At 42.4% G+C, this 23,042-nt stretch overlaps 1 protein-coding gene and 1 pseudogene across 1 annotated transcript in view; one reads left to right on the top strand and one right to left on the bottom strand.

Moving 5' to 3' along the window:
* Nucleotides 1-23,042, top strand: part of LOC147008698 (interleukin-1 receptor accessory protein-like 1) — a 724,240-nt gene that overhangs the window by 237,584 nt on the left and 463,614 nt on the right. The window lies entirely within an intron of this gene.
* On the bottom strand, nucleotides 8,799-8,939 carry LOC147008699 (signal recognition particle RNA; annotated as a pseudogene).

Genomic DNA, 23,042 nt, shown 5'->3' with positions numbered 1-23,042 from the left:
CTTGCACACTATCTGTGAGTGCTTTGAAGTCTTGGTCATAGTTTGAGATGGCCAGTCTCATATAGTCCATCAGATGGGGATCTTGAGACGAGAGCAATACTTGGACTTGATGATTTTCATCTGGGAAAAAGCCATCTCACAGAGGTATGTGGAACCAAAGTAGGCCTTCACCATGAGTGCACAGGATGTCACAAGAGAGTACTTCCCTCTGTTTAAAAGCCCCCAAAAGTATTTGGCCCTTGACCAAGCTTTCAGCTGTCATTTTTCACGGTGATCATCTCCATGTCAAATCCACTGCTTTGTTCAAACACCTGCTAAAATTTTGCTGTTAGTTCTCTAATGTCCACTTGAAGAAAAGGATTTGAGACAAACATTGATTTGTTCCACCTTGTCTACCTCCTGATGCCATCTGGTGAATTTCTTTTCCAATCTGTTCAGGTGGTCACATAATTTTTTTGGATGGAACCCTTTCTGATTGACATTTTGTCGGATTTTCTTCAGATTTGGGAAGTGTTCTGTTCCGTTGTTCTTTCACTGTGAGGACCACAGGCCCAGTTTCAACTTGAACACATTCATTGCACTGATCATGTGTGGCAAGTCTCTGTCCCTCCCCTGCAGTTCGTGATTCAGCTCGTTCAATATTTCCTGTTATGTCCGTAAGACACCCCAAGAGGAGCCCGGAGCGATACGGTGCTCCTCTCACCGTGATTGGGCTTTCAGGTGAGTCACGTGGTAAATCTGGAATTGAGAGAAATCTCTGATCGAGCTATTGAATGGGCCACGGCGAATCCGGAGCAGTTATGTCATCACCGAGGTCATCACAGTGTAATCGGAGAGCCGGGTAAGCACAAATCATGTGTTGAGAAGAAAAGGGTTCTTAAAATTTTATACTTAAAAATGGTGTACACTGTACTGTACATGACAAATCATTGACAAATCGACCATGCATGATCTGACAGCTTGCTGTACACCTCATTTCTTGATTTAACGAATGTGACAATTTCAGGGATCAGATCTAAAAATTTCTGGAGGACTTTTCCTCAACTTAACCACCTCTTATCTGCATGAACGATTAGCTCACTATACTTGGCTTCAAGCTCATCGAGTAATGATTCGAACGAGCGATGTTGCAGAGCTCTGGCACAAATTGAGTTGGCGATCTTGACAACAACTGTCATAACATGAGAAACGTCAATAACCCTTGTCGCTCGTGCTTGTTGGTGGATAGCACAGTGGTAATTGACAATGGAGGGAAGTTCAGGGTAATTTCTGCAAAGTGCAATAAAGCCTGCATTGACACCCAGCATTTCCGGTGCAACATCACTTGTGATTGAAACCAGTGTCTTGATCGGAATGTTTTTCTCATTCACATACCTTTTGAATTTGTTGTAAACATCCTCGCCTCTTGTCGTCTCTCTGAATGGCAAAAGAGTGAGAAAGTCCTCCTTTTTGTTGAGTCTTTGAATGCCATGCGAACAAAAACAATAATCTGAGCTATATCCGTGAATATCCACTGATTCATCAAACTGCAGTGAGAAACATTCCCAATCCGATGTCTTGGTGTACTGTATTTGCTGAGGCCCATCCTTCGACAATGATTCCACCCTTCTGGATACTGAAGAAGCACCGAGCAGCATGCTCTTGATGGCTGTCATAATTTTACCTTTGTTTTTCAAATCTTTGAACAAAGTGTCAGCAGCAACCGCCATAGCCTCCTTGATAACTTCACCATCGGTGAATGGTTTCTTGTATTTCACCAGCAGATGCCTAATACAAAGAGACGCCTCTGTGCTGGCCTTGCCTTTAACCACAGGTTTGGAAAAGAGTGACTTGAGCTTTCAAAATTCCGTTGAACTCTCCAACTTTCCTCATCCGGATCGTGCTGCTTAAAGGAAAACTTGCTTGAAATTTTGCATACATTGTCTTGTGATGGCATTCAAAAATACCTCTTTTATTCAAAACTACACTCCGGTGACAAATGAGACAGATGCTGTTGTCTTTGACATTTATTTGTTAAAGTTAATTCACTTTTCCATTTCTGGTGGAAATTGTTGGTTTTTGCCCTTTTCTTGGATGGCTCTGGCTCCTCGCTCATCATTTTGACTTTGGGAAATTAATCTTTGAAACAAGAGAAAATGAAAAGCCCTACTTATTCCATGTTTTGGCGGTTCGCTAACAGGCAATTAGCAACTGAGAACTGTACTGTGGCCACTGTGGTACAGTGACTACGTCATCGATGGATAAATTGATTCATTTAAATGCAAATAATTTGTGATTGGCCTGTGCACCAACATTTAGCTATTGTTTTGGGGGGTTTTTTTTTATTCTCTTTTAACTTAATTTTTTTTTTTTTTGTGAAGATCGACTTTTCAAGATCCTGGGATTGACCTGTCGATCATGATCGACTGGTTCAAAACCACTGTCCTAAACTAAGGATAAGTCGATTCTGAGTATAATTCAAGACCCAGACTTTAGGGGAAAAAAGTATTGACTTGTACGCCGAAAAATACGGTACTTGTAACGACACTCACAGCCAATACAACTCCCACTCCCACCTACCCTACCCCTTCCTCTTAAAAATGATTAACATTAAATATCATTTTAAACTTCCCCTGTGCATTGACAAGCCCCAAATGAAATATGGCCTTCCCATCGGTGATAAGATGTATAAAGTTTTGGTTATAGAACGCATCATCTACGAACCTTCAGCCTTTCACGGGGTCCATATCATTGGGAGTTCTTGCAAATAAGAACTGCAACATATCAACTTTTTGGACGAATTGATCAGAAAGTTCTCCAACTGATTAATTGTGCAGAGGCACACCCCTTTTTCACAGGTATGCTTACAAGTACATTTAGCTTCTTTAAAAGGTTTTTTAGTCATTTCATTCTGCAATCCTTATCCGGAAGGCATGAAATATGTCCAGGCCATCCCGGTTTACTTTGTTACTCAGGGTTTCTGCACATGCGTGCCAAGCAATCAGGAAGAATTACGTCCTTTTGAAAGCGGCGTATTCTCTGTCTCTCTTGGACCTCTCCCAACCCTCTCCCAACCAAAAAAATATTTGTAGGAGGAGATAGGTTTTGGGCGAGTACATGTCGAACATTTCAGAAACGGTTAATTGCGAATATCTCTAAGAGAAAGAGTCTGATTTTGATGAAACTTTGGTGAAATGTGTACAATGTGGCTAGCATGTACACAAAAATGAATGGGTGCTATGCACACCTCCGTTGCTTAGCAACAGCTAAAATACTTTATCGTACATCGTACACTTATTGTGGACTGTACAAAAAAAATCAATACCTCCGAAACTGAACCTCCGAGGGACCTGTTTTTTTGTGCCCAAGGAGAATGTCTTACAGCATCATATAAAAAAATAAAATATTTAGCGAATAGATAAATGGAATTACCAGGGCTGCCATTTGTTGGACTCTCTTTGGAAACATGCCTGAAATTTCACAAGGCGGGTTTCTGGGCGCAAACTAAGAGGGCTGTGATAATCATATTTATTGTGCTAAATTGATTGATAGCATGTACATGAATATCGGCTAGTCGCGTCGGCCAGCTTTCCATCTAGAGCGAGCAGCCATGTCACCTACCGGCTTGTTTTCTCTTCTTTCTGTCTTTACTTTTGAAATTTATCTTTCTACTTTTGCGTGTATCTCTGTTTTTGCATGTTTTCTCCACCTTCTTTTAGCAGTAAATGTTTTATAATTCTACCCCTTTGCATTCATTGCCTTTCGTTTTCAACAGCTTATTGCATATCCTTTAAAGGAAACATTCTTGTCTTGCTAATGAAAGCTTTCAGGCAGAAAGAGCTGTTGCACCTTGTGTGACAATGCATTTTGGCCTTTGGGCCAAGATGCATGAGTATTGCTTTGACCAGCTTTTTCAATGCTTTGTGTTACACAAAGTGCATGTGTTCAGTTTTGCTGACATTGTTTGTGTTTTTTTTAACCTTTTTCGTTAAACAAAGACATTTCCAAAACGAAAGTGCCATCCAAGACTGGTTTTGATATAAGAACACGAGTTCCATTATGTGGAACTTCAGTGCAGGAGGAGGCCATTCAGCCCATGAAGCCTTTGCAATGGTTCCTATTTAAATGCTGACTGTCAATCAAGGAAGCAGCACATACCATTTCAGAAGTCGTTGGTATGACTCCCTTGTGAAAACTAATGTCACCATTTTACAGTGCCCTTTTTGGTAGTGGGCCACGGTAAAGACATCTTTCTTGTTCCACATCCCGACTGCTGTCTCACATTTTTAACACTGCTCTTTTGGCCGAGTACGCTCTACATAAACACTATATCAGCATATTGATGGCCTCTTTGGCCTGCAGTTGCTTTATGATACTTATAAAGTACAAGTTCTTCAGTACCTATTTTTAAGACCCCACTGTGGAGGTTTCAAAATTAGTTAATGCTGCAATTTATCTCATTTGCATAAATTCGGGAAGTGCTGCAACCTCAATGTAAGTGGCCAAGGGTTTACTCACAACCTCCTTGGTACTGGTATATTATTTCAAAACGATGTGTCTTGACCAAAGTCATATTTAAATATGAGGAAGAGTATCTGTCTCCAGTGACAGAAAAAGTTTAAGTTAATATATCAATTTAAATTATTTAGTGGACTTCAAAAAGGTTAATTTGGTTGCACTCTTGGTTTCACTCAGAGCACAAACTCTGTGCTGCTTACAGGGCCGGATTTACTTTGTGGGGGACCTTGGGCACAATGATTGTGGGGGGCCCCCATATTTGGAGATTAATCAACAACTTAAATTATAAGTGCTTTTTCATCAACAACTGAACTTATATCTATAGATTTGGCAGATCCTGATCAGGACTGATTTGGCATATATGTTCATAAATTACAATTAAATCTGACAATATGACAAGATGGACGGGTTATTATTGATGTGGCTGGTGACTTATCTATGAGCTGATGACTTATCTCTGAGCTCATTCTAAAATCAAATCACATAAATGCTGTTGCTGCAAGAGTAAGAGATAGAGATGGACCAATATAAGAAAATAACAAATGACGCACTGTCATTAATCATACGATGAACTTCAACTAAAAATCTTCTAACTTCTAGAAACCCTCTGGGCAAGAGAAATCCGAAATGGTGATTAACATCCGACTTCCAGCGACCGCAAATATACGGCAGTGTCATCCACATCAATGAACATACACACGGTGCCTTAATCAATGGACAAGCTTCCTGCGCGACTTTGCGGCAGAGAACTCGGATATGATAGTGTCAACCTGCATGGAATTGAGCACATCGGATTCGGTTGAAATGATGGTCAGATTGACCAGTCTCTGCTGCCCCATCGTGGAGCGAAGGTGGTTCTTGATAAGCTTGAGTTTCGAAAACGAGCGCTCCCCAGAGCAGTTCGACACCATCAGTGAGAGGTAAATCCGAAGCAGCACTTCCACATTTGGGAAAGTATCGGTGAGTTTTCGCTCAATGAGAAAACTGTACATCTCGAGTTCAGTACGGCCCGAGTCTGGCTCTGACTCCTTCATCATGGCTTGGAACTGAATCATTTATTCTGTGAGGTCAGGTGATAGATCTTCCTGATACAGCTTGACGAGCTTCGAGCAGGACTCTCAAATCTGCTCCACTTCGAGTTGAACAAGAGCACGCAGGAATCCAAATCTGTCGCTCATCTCGCTGTAAGCGTTTGTATGCTTTTCCAACTGCGACAGCAGTACATCGATCACTGCAACGTATCCCCTGATGCGAAAGGACTCCTTGGCGTCTAGTTCTACTTCTGGAGTGTGTCCGTAGTCCAAGGGAGCGAGGCAGACATTACGCTTTCGTCTACGCGATCCGCGAGTGAATTCCTCCGTACCTGAGTGCTCCACTCCATCAACAACGAATGTATCAAACTGATCGTGTAATGACTGCACGAAGCTCGCGAGAGACGAGGAGCTGCACGGCTGTGTTGAGATCGGTAGCTTGCTACTCAAGGGTTTTACTCGTATGATAAAATCTACCAAGGACAGTAGACCAGAAACCAGCATAGAACCCTATCTCGAGTGTGCACATCGTTTGGTGAAGCATCTCGGCGGTGTTTCTTGTTTCACTATTCAGTTGTTCATCGTTTGCGATTTCATCGAGGAAATCCATGATTTCGCTGTAACCGTCTACAAGAGCTCAGTTCCATCGGAATGAGCCGACCAGCGAGTGTCGCTGTGGCGCTTTGGTACTTGCAGACCTTTGGCTTTCAGGGCGTCAAATAATCTGGCGTAGTGCGACGAGGAAGCTATAAAAAATACATACACTTGTTCCACGAATTCAAAGAATGCTGCTGCAGGTCTACAGCATCCCACGGCCGACTGACTGACTAAGTTCAGTGAGTGCATCACGCATAGCAAAAATATTGCGAGAGGGCTCTCCTGTTTGATCATTCCCTGCATCCCATTGTATCGGCCACTCATATTAAATGCGTTATCGTAAGACTGTCCTCGGCAGTTAGCGATGTCCAATCCAGTGGCTTTCAAAAAATCCAGTAATGCGTCGCTTGCTGGAGTCCAGTGTGTCCTGTGTTGCTCAGAAAGGTCATGAAACGCTCCACTGGAGCCTCGTTCTCGATGTATCGTATAATAACTGTGAGCTGGTCGATGTGGCTCATATCAGGAGTAGTCTGACACAGAGAAGTATTTTGCTTCTTTCACACGAGCGACGATGTTATCCAGAGCAGATTTTCCGATGATGGAGACTAACTCTTCACATGTCATAGATGATAAGTAGTTGGTGTGGCCACTACATTGGTTGGCATATTTCTGAATGTGCTGCGCCAAAAATGGATCATATTCCGCAAGTAATTCCATTAAACCAAGGTAGTTACCATTCGTCCATGACCCAACAATTTCATCCGATCCAAGGAACGCTAGACCACGCTCAGCGAGAAATGATATCACGCTCACACTTCGTTTCAGCACCTCCCTCCAATTGGACACAATCTCACTCATCTGTTTGACAAGTTCAGTGTCCACATGACCTGCGGATTTGCTCTGTCTGACAAGCGGATGATATTCACACAATGTACATGCGAACGCTCATGCACCTCGATAGAATGACTGGCATGCTTCCAGTTGTTGAATCCTTCCCCGCCCAGGGCAGTAGCACCTCCAAAGAGCTTGCAAGCGATGCAGTACAGTTTTCCGGTTCATGTGGACCTTTTCACGGACTCTCCGTTTTGTAGTCTACGGTAAAAAAGATTCTTGGAGCAGCAGCGTTTCCTACCTTCAACAAACTGTATGGATGAATCGAAGGGACCAGTCAAATTCTGCAGGGGCTCCAAATCTCGTGATGCCCAGTAGTCGATCATCTCTGACGACGGTCGCTCAGGAGGCCAACATCCAATGCAATTGGCAAAGCCAGGTCCATGATCAGTCAGTATATTTCACACTTCTTCATCTGATGCATGTTCTTCATCTGTGGAACCTTCCGAGATGTTGGGCAAATCTTGACATGGGGGTTGCGTTGCCAAATCCGCTTGTTCTGTCTTTGTTGGTGTTCCAGCCTCTGTGGTGGACGAATCGCCTGTTTGTGCAGGAGTGAAAAACTCTGAGATTTTCTGGGTCTTGTCGATGACGGCCTTGTGTCTTTCATCTTTTTCCTTGGAACGTTTCCGCTTTTGAGCACCACTGTCATATTTCCGTGGAGCCCTGGATTTATGCCTGTCGTCACCGAAGCCGCTCATTGTGGTTTATGCAGCTGGTTGGTCCCGAGTAACCGAGATATCATCAGAGTGCACATGGGACGTACCAGAATCATGAACAACAAGTATGTTTCTCACACCTGGAACATAGAAAGTCACACCGTGTTACTGTGCTGTGCGTGCCAGTAAGCAGGGTACTGACAGCGTTCCCTGCCAGCCGCAGTTTCAGTGTGTACAATACTACCCCTGCCAGCTGTGTGCTGTGCTGGCCTGGCCGAGTTTTACCACATCGACTTTCACCTTTTCACCTCTCCTCTGGCTGGACCTTTGTATTCCGTCTCTGCTTGCTGGGCTCTGGCGGGCAGTGCTGTAGTTAGTTGGTCACGCTCAACCATCCGAAGCATCAATGGTCGATCCAAAAAAAGATCCGAATGCGGGCCCCCAATGCCCGAGGCTTGCCCCGGGAATTTTTGACCACTTTGGATCCATTCTGTGGACCATGAAAGAAACGGCTTGAAAAAGCCAAAGCTTGAAAAGAACCCTCACAATGAAGGATAATTTTGAAAAGAAATCCTTACAAAGAGTTTACAATCTTCATTCACCGACTAAAACTTTAGAAGCACATTTTCAAGGTCATCAAAATGTCATCGAAATTGTGGGGTTACCTAAATGTGGGTGGCCCCGGGGCCATGGCCCCACCTGGCCACCCCTAAATCTGGTGGTGGCTGCTTATACCACCAACTGCAAAATGGTGGTATAACATAGGACAGCGGAGGTTCAACTTGTCTCAGAAGAGGGCAAAATATCCTGCTTGGAAAATAAAATTTGGCATCAACATTATTCAAACCTGTTCTCCTGTAATTTCAAAATTGAATGTTGAGCTTTTCAAACGCAGCACAGAAAGTGGCTGCCATAAAGAGAAGACAGACGAACACACGGACATACATCACAGTTTGCAAGATACTGTACATATACATATACATATATATATATATGTTGTTGTTGCTCCCGTTAGGGGTCACCACAGCGGATCATCCGTTATGATCCGCATACTGATTTGGCACAGGTTTTACGCCGGATGCCCTTCCTGACGCAACCCTGGTCGCCTCTTACGACACAGGGATAAGGATTGGGTTTCGCCATGATTCCGGGCTGCCCTACACACTCTCATCGTGCGGCCCAGCGCAGAGCTCCCGTCCTCAAGCGATCCTCCAACCCAAGCCTCCGAGTAGCCGGATTACAGGCGCACGCCACGACGCCCGGTTATATATATATATATATATATATATATATATATATATATATATATATATATATATATATATATATATATATATATATATATATATATATATATATATATATGTGTGTGTGTGTGTGTACTAGACGACCTGTGAACCATTGAATTCCCGTTGTGACAGCGGTTGATAAAAAAAGTCATTTCAAAAAAAAAAAGAAGCAGATAGCTCCAGCAAACTATACCGCTGAGGTTGTTTGCATTGATCAAATAATCCCGAAGAGTACTTGACTGAATCGGGAATTGATTTTTTAGTAATTGTTTTGTTGCTCAATTTGAAAGAAACTTGATACTGCACACCACAGGTGAATGGTAAGTAACGTGGCCCAAAGATTTTTGCGCTGTCGTGTACCGTTTTGGCTGTATTTCATGAACATACATACATATATATAAATGAGAGTTTTCTTAATATACTAGATGAGCTGTGAACCCGTTGGGTTCCCGTTGTATCAGCGGTTCATGAAAAAAAAATTTTTAAACATTATTTAGTGGTCAAACTCTAACTTGAAGAAAATTTGAGCATTTACCTCAGGAGTCATCGTTCAGCGAAGCACGCGTTTAATGACAACATTCTTGGTTGATCTCCCATCCTTCAGGAATACGTTAACATTTTCCTTCACCTTTCCTCGGCTAAGAGCCACATACAGTTGTCCATGCTGAAATACCGATTTCTCGAGGTGTATCAACACAGTCTCCATGGTTTGTCCTTGCGCTTTATGGATCATCATGCAAAATCTTGACTGAATCGGGAATTGACTCCGCTTCAGGGGTTTATTTTTTGAATATTTTTTTCGTTGCCTGATTTCAACGAAACTTGACATTGCACGTCAATGTCAAAAAAAAACCAGAGAAAAGTCGAAAAAATTATTGTGCGTAATCTTCTAAACACAATTTTATTTATTAATGACCACGGAAGTATCAGATCAAAATGGCGATGTTTATTTCATGCTTAAAAATAATTCGTTCTTTGTCAACACTAAATGTTTGAGATTTCAAAATAAATCATTTCAAGAAAAAAAACATAGCTCCAGCGAACTCTGCAGCTGAGGTTGTTTACATTGATCAAATAATCCCGAAGAGAACTTGACTGAACCGGGAATTGATTTTTTAATAATTTTTTCGTTGCCCGATTTGAATGAAACTTGATACTGCACACCGCAGGAGAATGGTGAGTAAGGTGAGCCGAAAATTTTTGCCCTTTCCTTTTTTTTTGACTTTTTGACTATTCCAGGAAAATACATACATACATACATACATACATACATACATACATACATACATACAAGATGAGAGTTTTAGTGATGTATATGTATATATTGTATACCTTATTGAGGCTTGTATGAGAGTTAACACACATCGCACAGCAAGGGGGGCATGTGACAAGGGGGCATGAGACAAGAAGGGATGACTTCCCTTTCGAGGAACTTCAACACAGAAAGAGACTATTCAGCCCTTCAGGCCTGTACAATAGTTGCCAACCTATGACAGTTTTTTTGTATATGAGTCAAGCTTTGTGGAAGAGCCAGAACACTGAACGGATCAGGACGTTACAGGACAAGAGTAATCGTAGTGAGAGAGGAGGGGGGGGGGAGACCATCAGTGGAGTTGAAGGACAAAATGCAGGGAGACTTGAACAAACAATGTGGTGGGGAGAAATGGGGTGGACAGGATGGATACAGAAGGAACTTCTCCCTCCCCCCCTCCTCCCTATCCCCTCCTCCCTATCCCCTCCTCTCTCCCTCCCCCTCCCCTTTCTCCCCCACTCTCCTCTATATTCTCCTCCCTGCTTTCTCCAATGAATTTCGAATTTTTCATGGTGCCACCGGTATCTTGCCTAATCTTCGTGAAGGACATCGTGAGGATCTTTAACGTCCACAAATTACTGTGGACAGACAGGATGCCCAGTTTAATGCCGATTGGAGGGATGGCACAGACTTTGATGAATCACCTCGTCTGTGAAACACCGGGATGACAGTTTATAGCTGGGTCTGGATTCAAACGCAGGCGAGACAGTTCAGAGGAGAGTTTGGGTACCTCAACAACATCCTGTCAGCCCAGGTTGTATCCTAATGCTCTGTTAAACAAACTGTGATTCCAAGTTGTATTTCTACATTTACACTATATATCGTTTGGTATCATGCATTTATTTACATTGCTTGAATGTTGATATTTTACTGGGTGCGGAACTTTTCAAAAGCAGCGCAGAAAGCGGCTGCCAGAAATGGAACGCAGCCAATCACATGAACTCATGGACAGACAACACACTTCGCATTATACAATAGATACATGCATGCCTTTAATACAGGGTGTTCCAAAAAGACCCGGACAACTTTGGTTGTTAATATATTTCGAACCACAAATGCTACAGTGGCTCCCTTTGTTTTATATGATACAGAAACTCCAAAAGGTTTGTGCACACCATCAATACACTTCAATGTGAGCTCCATTTGTCACGTGCAGGACATCAAGGTGGTAAAAGAGTTCTTGCCATGTTCGGATCAGCATGTTTGTGTCCACCAGTGCGCATGCAGCTCTAATCCGAGAATGAAGATCCTGCAGTTTTGCCACCATGGTGCTGTCGACAACATCTTTGACAAACCCCCACAGCAAAAAATCAAGGGGGTTATGTCTGGTGATCGTGAGGGCCAGGCAGTTAGTCTGTCTCTTCCAATCCAGCACCCTGTAAATTTTTCATTCCAAATGGCTCGAACGACTGAAGCCCAAGGAGTGGGAGCGCCGTCATGTTGAAAAATGCGATCGGATTGTAGGTCTTCAATCTGTGGGAAGGTGAATCCTTCCAACATGTTCATGTAAATTATTGAGGTCACTGTATCCTCTGCAAAGAAAAGAGGACCCAGCAAGTGGTCAAGGACAAGGCCACACCACACATTGGCCATTGGACTGTCGTTTATATGTTCAATGACCACGTGGGAGTTTTCCCAACCCCAGATCCTCATATTGTGCCGGTGGATCATCCCTGATACATGAAAGCAAACTTCATCTGTGAACATGACCTTTTTCAGGTAATCTTCATCATCCTCTTTGCGATTCAGCATTTCCAAGGCAAACGCCTTGCATTTGGGTCTATCCTTTGGTTTGAGTTCCTGCAGAATCTGCACCTTGTTGGCATAAAGCTTCAGTCTTTTATGCAAAATCCTGTGTGTAGTGGTGGTTGGTAGTCCGAGTTTTCTGGATGTGCATCAAATTGATTTTCTGGGACTTTGGTGAAATTATTCACGCACTTGTTCAAAGTCTGCTGCACTTGTGCTCGGTCGACCGGTACTTTTCTTTTTCTGACAGCTTCCAGTCTCCTTAAACCTATTGTACGACTCTCCGATACTAGTCCACAATGGAGGATTCCTTCCATATGTTGTCCGGAAATTACGCTGAACTTGCGTGTTGGATCTTGTCTCTGAACCATTCGATGCACTGAGCTTTCTCCTGTGGAGTCACCATTTTCTTTTGCAATTACCCACCAGACCTGACGAGTTTCTGTATCATATAAAATAAAGGGTTCATTGTATCTTATGTGGTACTAAATATATTAACAACCAAAGTTGTCCAGCTATTTTTGTAACACCCTGTATATCTCTTTAATAACCCAAATAGGCCACAATTCTGCAGAACAGTAACAGCAAAAGCTTCATGTCAAGTAAGCTGTCGGTTAAAATAGTGCTTTTGAAGTGATTATGATGCTGATTGCATGGAGGTTAGCACATTGTTTATGAAACATACATAATTTTGATTACTTTTTAACAGCACTAAAACTTACTTCCCATTATGGAGACACGAACGCCGAGGGCATGATATGCAGTCGCTTTGCAGAATTGCCTAACAATTTCTTTCCCAATTTTTTTTAGCACCTTTTAAGAGTCCTATTGAGCTCATGTGCCAGAGTCAAATGCAGGACTGATGCTGGAGTTCAAAATGTAGTTGGAAGCAAGGCTGGAGCTTGCATTAGGGATCAGGATGAGTACTGTGGTGAAGCTAAGGTTGTTGCAGCTATCCCAGAAGATGACAAGTAGAGCTGGCGATGGAGCTACACACACAGCACGGCTTGAAAAAAGCCCTTTTCTGCACATACAAGAGCAGTAATTCACGGATCCCAGCAGCTCACAGTCCTATCTGCCTGACTTATTGTCTAAAGTGACCCGAGGGGCTGCCACTAAAATATGGAAATGTTTGTATACGAGGCACAATGAAACCTCATTGGAGCAAAAGGCATCCATCAGCCTTGCCATTTACTGCAATCTTACAACATTCTTCTAGTTTGAAGCACTCCATACAACCCACTGGTACTGCAACCCAGGCCATGGTTCCAAAACAGTGATTATAGCACACGGACATTCAAACCAGCATCGGCACACATCAATGTCTTGTCACACATTCACAATTCATCTTACTCGGTCCACTTTGTTCTTACCCGGATCTCGAAAATTACCATAAACTTTGACTTTGAATTTCACACAACGCTCTAAAGACTTGGAAAATGAAATGCTGTACTCCAAACTTGGGGAATTCCTCATTGTTGATTAATATTGTCGGAAGCTTCAGAGAATCCTCACGGAAATCATTTGCTATATGCGAGCTTCAAAAAACGCAAAATAATTCAATTATTTTTCACTGCAAAAACTGAGCATAATTTCCGACGAGGATTTAAGAAAAGAACAATTTGAAGAATGTTTACTGTTGTACTTTATACTCGTTAAATGTAAGTCGAAAGTTTTCATTTACATTCAAAATAGTCCTCGATCACAGTTCATTTGAACACAAAGTGAATCACTGCATCATTGAACAAATAAGTTGAACGTTCCTGCAGTCACTGCTGAGCAAACAAGAGATTCATGAAAAGTTTCACAAAAGCATTGCGATCCTGCAACTTCCTTTTCAAAAAACATGAATCTTTGCAGAATAATACAAGCTACATATCATTGGAGTTTGTTTTGTCATCGGTGGTAAGATAATTGCACAGATTTAATACTCGACGTGTTATGTTTTCTTCACACAAAAGTTGAGGTTTTATTTGCAAACTAATTTGCCAATGCCAAACCTTTTGACCTCACTGATGATTTGACAAGCTTTTTCATCGAGAAAACCGATTGTTGTCATAAAACTTTTAATGTGATACGCAGAAACAATGAGACATGTAGTCCACAACCAAACAGACAGACAGGGGTGAAAACATAATCTCCATCCAACTTTGGTGGACGGGGGTAGCAATATGCAATAATGGTAAACAAAAACCCATCCAAAAACACAGTTTTGCAGAGCTGGACTTGGTTGACAGAATGCCAGACGAATTGTGACAAGATGTTGAAGACATTGTGAAAGAAGAGGCCAAAAACAAAATTCCAAAAGCAAGCAGAAAGAAGAAGCTAAATGGGTGTCAGAAGTGGTAGTAAATATTGCAGACAGAAGAATAGAGATGAAAAACAAAGGTTCACCAAAAGAGGATATTAAGCTGCCAAATGCTGACTTCCAATGACAAGCTAGGACAGACAAAGAGAGGTACAGTGTTTCAAAGAGATCTTTTTTTAAATGATCAGGGAGATCACAGGAAAGTTTAGGTGTAGGATTGGGATCCTTAAGAAGAGTCAAACAGGAAAAGATCTGACAGAAGGAACACAGGTGAAAGAAAGATGGAAGGACCATACAAAAAACTCTTATACAAATGAGATAGCAAGATGATGGAAATCTTCAAAGAAAGAGAATATGAGCAAGAACCAATGGTGATAGAATGTGAGGCAAAGAAGAGCCCTCCCGGACAGAGATGGCGAATGGAAAGTCACCAGGTGCTGATGAAATTCCAATGGAGCTCTTTCAGGTAGTTGAGGTGGTGGTAATCAAACTTTTTATCAGCTATCTTTACACAGATCTGGAGCAAGGTTGTATGGCCTAAAAAGTGGAAGAAGTCAGTCTGCATTCCATTACCAAACTAGATGGGTACCTGGTAGAGCACATACCTCCGCCACGCAATGCCTAATCCACGAGAACATATTAGGCCCAATATTTTTTGAAATATCATGCGACATATCGTTTTGACCCTCCCTCTCAATGATGAAGAATCACTTTTAAAAATAAATAATTCTCATATCCGGATCCGGATTCGGATGTTCACCAAAATCAAATCAATTCATCCTTTTCACACACACAACTTGTCCACCAAGTTTCATCCAAATCCATCCACTTTTTGAGATATCATGCTCGATAGATATCAGTTTAGCCCTATCTCTCAATGGTGAAGAATCCCTTAAAAAATTATCGGATCCAGATCCGGATTTTGATCTTCACCAAAATTGAATCAATTCTTCCTTGCTACATACCCAGCATGTCCACCAAGTTTTGTATGAATCTGTCCATAACTTTTAGAGATATTGTGCTATATATCATTTTGGCCCTGTCTCTCAATGGTATGCCTGGTGTTGGCTTAATGTCTGGGGTGGTGGGCTTGGGATCCTCGGGTCCTATGTTCTAATCCTGCTTTGCTGTTGAATTAATACCAGGTGGGGTTGACTCAGTCTGTTATCCTTCTGAGATCAGCAAAATGAGTCTACCCAGCTTGCTGGGGTGATTGAGCCATTTGAGTATCCTGTTTTGGAAGTTGTGACCAGCCCAGGATTGTGCCCAATGGCCCAAGAGACTGCTTCAGCAGTACTGATGCTCTGTACAGATGGATGGATCTCAATGGTGAAGAATCACTTTAAAAATTCTAGAATCTGGATGTTCACAAAAATCTAATCAGTTTGTCCTCGTCACATTCCCAACCTCTCCACCAAATTTCATTTGAATCTGTCCACAACTTTATGAGATATCCAGCTCACAGACAAACAGGAGTGAAAACAAATCGGTGATTGAAGAAACTACACCATCATGTACAGTACATTCATGGCATTGATGCAAAGACAGAAAATGTCATACTTTGGACACATCATGGGTGCAGAAAACTATTGGGACAAGGGTATTCCAGATAAAACAATATTTTGTTTGTCCAGAATTCAATTACAGACTTAAACAATGTAGAACACAAATCACCATATTATCGCTTCCAGAAACCTCCAGTTTTGTGCCACCTGAACATATTAAATATGGTGGTGTATAAGACACTGCACGAAGGGCAGTAAACTTATGGAGTTTATTTATATGACCTTTAAAATCATTATTTTATTAAAATTTAATTATATACCTGAGCTGCAAATGCCAACATACTTTGCACGCCTAAACTCCCTCTGTTTAATCTGCTCATTATGTTAATGATATGCAGGGGATGTAAAACACATTCATTCTGCTATATTTTATTCTCGCTTCCTTCTGTGTTTTTTATTCCTGTCTTTTCTTCCTTTATTTAACTCTTCTTTGCATCCCTACCTTGAGTTGTACATTTCTTTGTTTACATCGCTTCAGAAAAAAGGTTTGTGTTTTCAGCACCCTTGCATTGATGGCGTCCTTTGGTTTTAAGTCAGGGTGTGTGCACGCGCGCGTCTTTTGTATGCGTGTGTGTTTGTTTTTTGTGTTTTATGGTGTGTGTGTGTGTGTTTGTGTGTGTGTGCGCGTGCGTGCGTGCGTGCGTGCGTGCGCGCGCGTACGTACGTACGTGTTTCTCCCCCTTCGACAAGTTTCATATTAATCATTTTGGCTTGCTGATGAAGCCATTTATAATAGAAACTGAGTGCTGGCTAAGACTGATGTTGAGTGCTGGCGAAGACTGGTGTTGAGTGCTGGCTAAGACTGGTGTTGAGTTCTGGTTAAGACTGGTGTTGAGTGTTGATTAAGACTGGTGTTGAGGGCTGATTAAGACTGGTGTTGAGGGCTGATTAAGACTGGTGTTGAGGGCTGGCTAAGACTGGTGTTGAGTGCTGGCTAAGACTGGTGTTGAGTTCTGGTTAAGACTGGTGTTGAGGGCTGATTAAGACTGGTGTTGAGGGCTGATTAAGACTGGTGTTGAGGGCTGATTAAGACTGGTGTTGAGGGCTGGCTAAGACTGGTGTTGAGTGCTGGCTAAGACTGGTGTTGAGTGCTGATTAAGACTGGTGTTGAGGGCTGATTAAGACTGGTGTTGAGTGCTGGCGAAGACTGGTGTTGAGTGCTGGCTAAGACTGGTGTTGAGGGCTGATTAAGACTGGTGTTGAGGGCTGATTAAGACTGATGTTGAGTGCTGGCGAAGACTGGTGTTGAGCGCTGGCTAAGACTGGTGTTGAGTGCTGATAAAGACTGGTGTTGAGGGCTGATTAAGACTGGTGTTGAGGGCTGATTAAGACTGGTGTTGAGGGCTGGCTAAGACTGGTGTTGAGTGCTGGCTAAGACTGGTGTTGAGTTCTGGTTAAGACTGGTGTTGAGGGCTGATTAAGACTGGTGTTGAGGGCTGATTAAGACTGGTGTTGAGGGCTGATTAAGACTGGTGTTGAGGGCTGGCTAAGACTGGTGTTGAATGCTGATGAAGACTGGTGTTGAGTGCTGGCTCAGACTGGTGTTGAGTGCTGATTAAGACTGGTGTTGAGTGCTGGCTACAACTGGTGTTGACTGCTGATTGAGACTGGTGTTGATTGCTGGCTAAGACTGGTGTTGAGTGCTGATTAAGACTGGTGTTGAGTGCTGATTAAGACTGGTGTTGAGTGCTGAATAAGACTGGTGTTGAGTGCTGATTAAGACTGGTGTTGAGTACTGATTAAGACTGGTGTTGAGTGCTGATTAAGACTGGTGTTGAGTGCTGATTAAGACTGGTGTTGAGTGCTGGCTACGACTGGTGTTGAGTGCTGATTGAGACTGGTGTTGAGTGCTGATTAAGACTGGTGTTGAGTGGTGGCTTAGACTGGTGTTGAGTGCTGGCTCAGACTGGTGTTGAGTGCTGATTAAGACTGGTGTTGAGTGCTGGCTACAACTGGTGTTGACTGCTGATTGAGACTGGTGTTGATTGCTGGCTAAGACTGGTGTTGAGTGCTGATTAAGACTGGTGTTGAGTGCTGATTAAGACTGGTGTTGAGTGCTGAATAAGACTGGTGTTGAGTGCTGATTAAGACTGGTGTTGAGTGCTGATTAAGACTGGTGTTGAGTGCTGATTAAGACTGGTGTTGAGTGCTGATTAAGACTGGTGTTGAGTGCTGGCTACGACTGGTGTTGAGTGCTGATTGAGACTGGTGTTGAGTGCTGATTAAGACTGGTGTTGAGTGCTGATTAAGACTGGTGTTGAGTGGTGGCTTAGACTGGTGTTGAGTGCTAGCTAAGACTGGTGTTGAGGGCTGCCAAAGACTGGTGTTGAGTGCTGATTGAGACTGGTGTTGAGTGCTGATTAAGACTGGTGTTGAGTGCTGATTAAGACTGGTGTTGAGTGCTTATTAAGACTGGTGTTGAGTGCTGGCTACGACTGGTGTTGAGTGCTGATTGAGACTGGTGTTGAGTGCTGCCTAAGACTGGTGTTGAGTGCTGATTAAGACTGGTGTTGAGTACTGATTAAGACTGGTGTTGAGCGCTGATTGAGACTGGTGTTGAGTGCTGGCTAAGACTGGTGTTGAGGGCTGCCTAAGACTGGTGTTGAGTGCTGATTGAGACTGGTGTTGAGTACTGGCTAAGACTGGTGTTGAGTGCTGGCTAAGACTGGTGTTGAGTGCTGGCTAAGACTGGTGTTGAGTGCTGGCTTAGACTGGTGTTGAGTGCTGGCTAAGACTGGTGTTGAGTGCTGATTAAGACTGGTGTTGAGTGCTGGCTAAGACTGGTGTTGAGTGCTGGCTAAGACTGGTGTTGAGTTCTGATTAAGACTGGTGTTGAGTTCTGATTAAGACTGGTGTTGAGTGCTGGCTTAGACTGGTGTTGAGTGCTGGCTAAGACTGGTGTTGAGTGCTGATTAAGACTGGTGTTGAGTGCTGGCTTAGACTGGTGTTGAGTGCTGGCTAAGACTGGTGTTGAGTGCTGATTAAGACTGGTGTTGAGTGCTGGCTAAGACTGGTGTTGAGTGCTGGCTAAGACTGGTGTTGAGTGCTGGCTAAGACTGGTGTTGAGTGCTGGCTTAGACTGGTGTTGAGTGCTGGCTAAGACTGGTGTTGAGTGCTGATTAAGACTGGTGTTGAGTGCTGGCTAAGACTGGTGTTGAGTGCTGGCTAAGACTGGTGTTGAGTTATGATTAAGACTGGTGTTGAGTTCTGATTAAGACTGGTATTGAGTGCTGGCTAAGACTGGTGTTGAGTGCTGGCTAAGACTGGTGTTGAGTGCTGGCTTAGACTGGTGTTGAGTGCTGGCTAAGACTGGTGTTGAGTGCTGATTAAGACTGGTGTTGAGTGCTGGCTAAGACTGGTGTTGAGTGCTGGCTAAGACTGGTGTTGAGTTCTGATTAAGACTGGTGTTGAGTTCTGATTAAGACTGGTGTTGAGTGCTGGCTAAGACTGGTGTTGAGTGCTGGGTAAGACTGGTGTTGAGTGCTGGCTTAGACTGGTGTTGAGTGCTGGCTAAGACTGGTGTTGAGTGCTGATTAAGACTGGTGTTGAGTGCTGGCTAAGACTGGTGTTGAGTGCTGGCTGAGACTGGTGTTGAGTTCTGATTAAGACTGGTGTTGAGTTCTGATTAAGACTGGTGTTGAGTTCTGATTAAGACTGGTGTTGAGTGCTGGCTTAGACTGGTGTTGAGTTCTGATTAAGACTGGTGTTGAGTTCTGATTAAGACTGGTGTTGAGTGCTGGCTAAGACTGGTGTTGAGTTCTGATTAAGACTGGTGTTGAGTGCTGGCTTAAACTGGTGTTGAGTGCTGGCTAAGACTGGTGTTGAGTGCTGATTAAGACTGGTGTTGAGTGCTGGCTAAGACTGGTGTTGAGTTATGATTAAGACTGGTGTTGAGTTCTGATTAAGACTGGTATTGAGTGCTGGTTAAGACTGGTGTTGAGTGCTGGCTAAGACTGGTGTTGAGTGCTGGCTTAGACTGGTGTTGAGTGCTGGCTAAGACTGGTGTTGAGTGCTGATTAAGACTGGTGTTGAGTGCTGGCTAAGACTGGTGTTGAGTGCTGGCTGAGACTGGTGTTGAGTTCTGATTAAGACTGGTGTTGAGTTCTGATTAAGACTGGTGTTGAGTTCTGATTAAGACTGGTGTTGAGTGCTGGCTTAGACTGGTGTTGAGTTCTGATTAAGACTGGTGTTGAGTTCTGATTAAGACTGGTGTTGAGTGCTGGCTAAGACTGGTGTTGAGTTCTGATTAAGACTGGTGTTGAGTGCTGGCTTAGACTGGTGTTGAGTGCTGGCTAAGACTGGTGTTGAGTGCTGATTAAGACTGGTGTTGAGTGCTGGCTAAGACTGGTGTTGAGTTATGATTAAGACTGGTGTTGAGTTCTGATTAAGACTGGTATTGAGTGCTGGCTAAGACTGGTGTTGAGTGCTGGCTAAGACTGGTGTTGAGTGCTGGCTTAGACTGGTGTTGAGTGCTGGCTAAGACTGGTGTTGAGTGCTGATTAAGACTGGTGTTGAGTGCTGGCTAAGACTGGTGTTGAGTGCTGGCTGAGACTGGTGTTGAGTTCTGATTAAGACTGGTGTTGAGTTCTGATTAAGACTGGTGTTGAGTTCTGATTAAGACTGGTGTTGAGTTCTGATTAAGACTGGTGTTGAGTTCTGGTTATGACTGGTGTTGAGTCCTGGCTGAGACTGGTGTTGATGTGAATTGCTGGTAACGCTGCACTGGGTAAGGTGTTCAATAAACCTCTCGTGATACAACGCGTGTGAATTTGACCAAAGCAATTCCATGAAATAAACATCCAAGTTCAACTTCTTTATGATGTGATAATTGATGAGGAAACCATGTTTCATACAAATGATAAACAGGATAAATTTTTAACTATCCCCACCACTGCTGCATAAGTTTAGTTTGAAGAAACTCATTAGCTTATTATATGCACACATCCTTTTAATGTAGCACTCATCTTCACTTTAAGGGAGACTTTTATATGTTTCAGCTTTCTATTCATACTTTGAGTTTCATTACATGATTTGATTCATAATTTCATTTCATTAATTTATGCACTTATTCCTTCACTTGATTTTTTTTTTGTTTTTAACAACATCTAAGGCTTGTGGAGGTGCTGCATGATATATCACACACACGTATGCAGACAAATACACGAGACACCAGTGCACTGGACATCAGACGAACCCTCAGCTGAGTTTGGGGGAAATTACGTAACTTCCCGGGCAATCTGAGCAGCGGCTATACCATATTTACGACTTCTTTCTTGTTCTGTTGCAACATTGGTCAAATATATAATTATTTTAATTTCAACAAGGTCTCATAACATTTGGCTTCATATACTCTACTACTACTATGACTACTACCACTATTATTACTAGGACCACTACCACCACTAATTTTAGTAGGAATAATAATAACCTAATTATAGTGGTTTTAAATTTCATTCCTGCAGGTAGGTTAAATAGGAGTCACATCTTGTGAGCGATTCAATTGTAACTCATTTTCAAACGATGGTTTGATAATTATAATACATTTATTAGCACTAGCATTAATGAATCATTCTGCTTTTGGAGTTTCATTATAAAAGTCGTTGAGTCGACCATTATGTGATGTCAGCAGCAGCAGAACAACTGGATGTGAGCTTCCTCCGATAGATGCTGTGCTTCGAAATACAGTACTGTATACCTACATGAGTGTGTTATTATGTGGAAGGCAATTTATAACCATTATCCAAGTTCCCCACTCCCCCCTCCTCCCGCCCCCCCCCCCCCCGTGTGAGACCCATTTTCAAAGGGGATTTCAAATGGTCCAAAGTGAACTTGTATTGCAAACGCTCTCAGTGTGATTTTGTAAATTGCGATGTACTGTACTGTAAAATGTATAAATATTTTTAGGAAAGGTGAACATAATGACACAACAGCATGCCAACAGTTAACAACTGCTGCAATAACATATTTGTCATCCTGCAGTTGCTTTTAAATGTCATTAATAGGTTCTAAAAATATAGATACATTTGTTTAATTAAATTTCATAGGTAATGTGCATTATTGTAATAATTTTCTTGAAATTATTGTAACACAAAAATGACAGGGACGCTGGGTGCTATCCAGTCCACCGCGGGCGAGTCCCGTAAGCTTAGCCGAGAGGTAAGAAGTAGGCTTGCACAACCACAATATAAACTAGAAGGGCACTCAGTAGAGCAACGTAATGCCTCATCCACGACAATATATCGGGCTCATTACATTTTTGAAATATCATGCTATATATCGTTTTGGCCCTATCTCTCAATGGTGAAGAATCACTTCAGAAATTAAATAATTCTCGTATCCAGATCCGCATTCGGATCTTCACTAAAATTGAATTGGTTCGTCGTAGTCACACAACGAACCCATCCACCAAGTTTCATCTGAATCTGTCCACAACTTTTTGAGATATTGTGCTGTATATCATTGTTGGCCCTATCAATGGTGAAGAATCACTTAAAAAATTGTACTAGTCGAATCCAGATCCGGATCTTCACCAAAAGATAATCAGTTCATCCTTGTCACACACCCAACCTGCCCACCAAATTGTATCTGCATCCGTCCACAAGATATCCTGCAAACACACAGAGAGACAAACCGACAAACAAGAATATGATGTCATTTAGAGCATGATACTTGCAAAACCCATAAAACAAATTTGACCTCAAAAATATTTAGTGGTTGAATTCAATGACAAAATATGCAACTCCTCTTCAAATTTTAAGTGAATCGGTTGAAAATTGACATTTTTAGAAATTCGGCCTATGTTGTCCTTTTTGTTGAGGAGGACCTCAAAAATAATTGCCGAGTTGAATTCAGTGACCTGATATGCAAATCCTCTTCAGATTCCAAGTCAATCGGTTGAAAATTGAGGATTTTATAAATCTCACCTTTGTTGTTGACCTTTGACCTATGTTGACCTTTTTGTCTATGAAGACCTCAAACATAATTGGCGAGTTGAGTTAAGTGATGTGAAATATAAATCCTCTTCAAATTTCAAGTCAATCGGATGAAAATTGAAGATTTTAGAAATACCACCCTAGTTGTTGACCTTTGGCCTATGTTGACCTTTTGACCTCAAAAACAATGGGCTTCTTCCTTTTGCCAAACTCTA

This window comes from Eptatretus burgeri, chromosome 18, assembly GCF_056783735.1.
Source record: "Eptatretus burgeri isolate ZD-2024b chromosome 18, Ebu_testis_v1, whole genome shotgun sequence".
NCBI classification, from domain to species: domain Eukaryota; kingdom Metazoa; phylum Chordata; class Myxini; order Myxiniformes; family Myxinidae; genus Eptatretus; species Eptatretus burgeri.
This window is presented reverse-complemented; position numbering and strand designations above follow the sequence as displayed.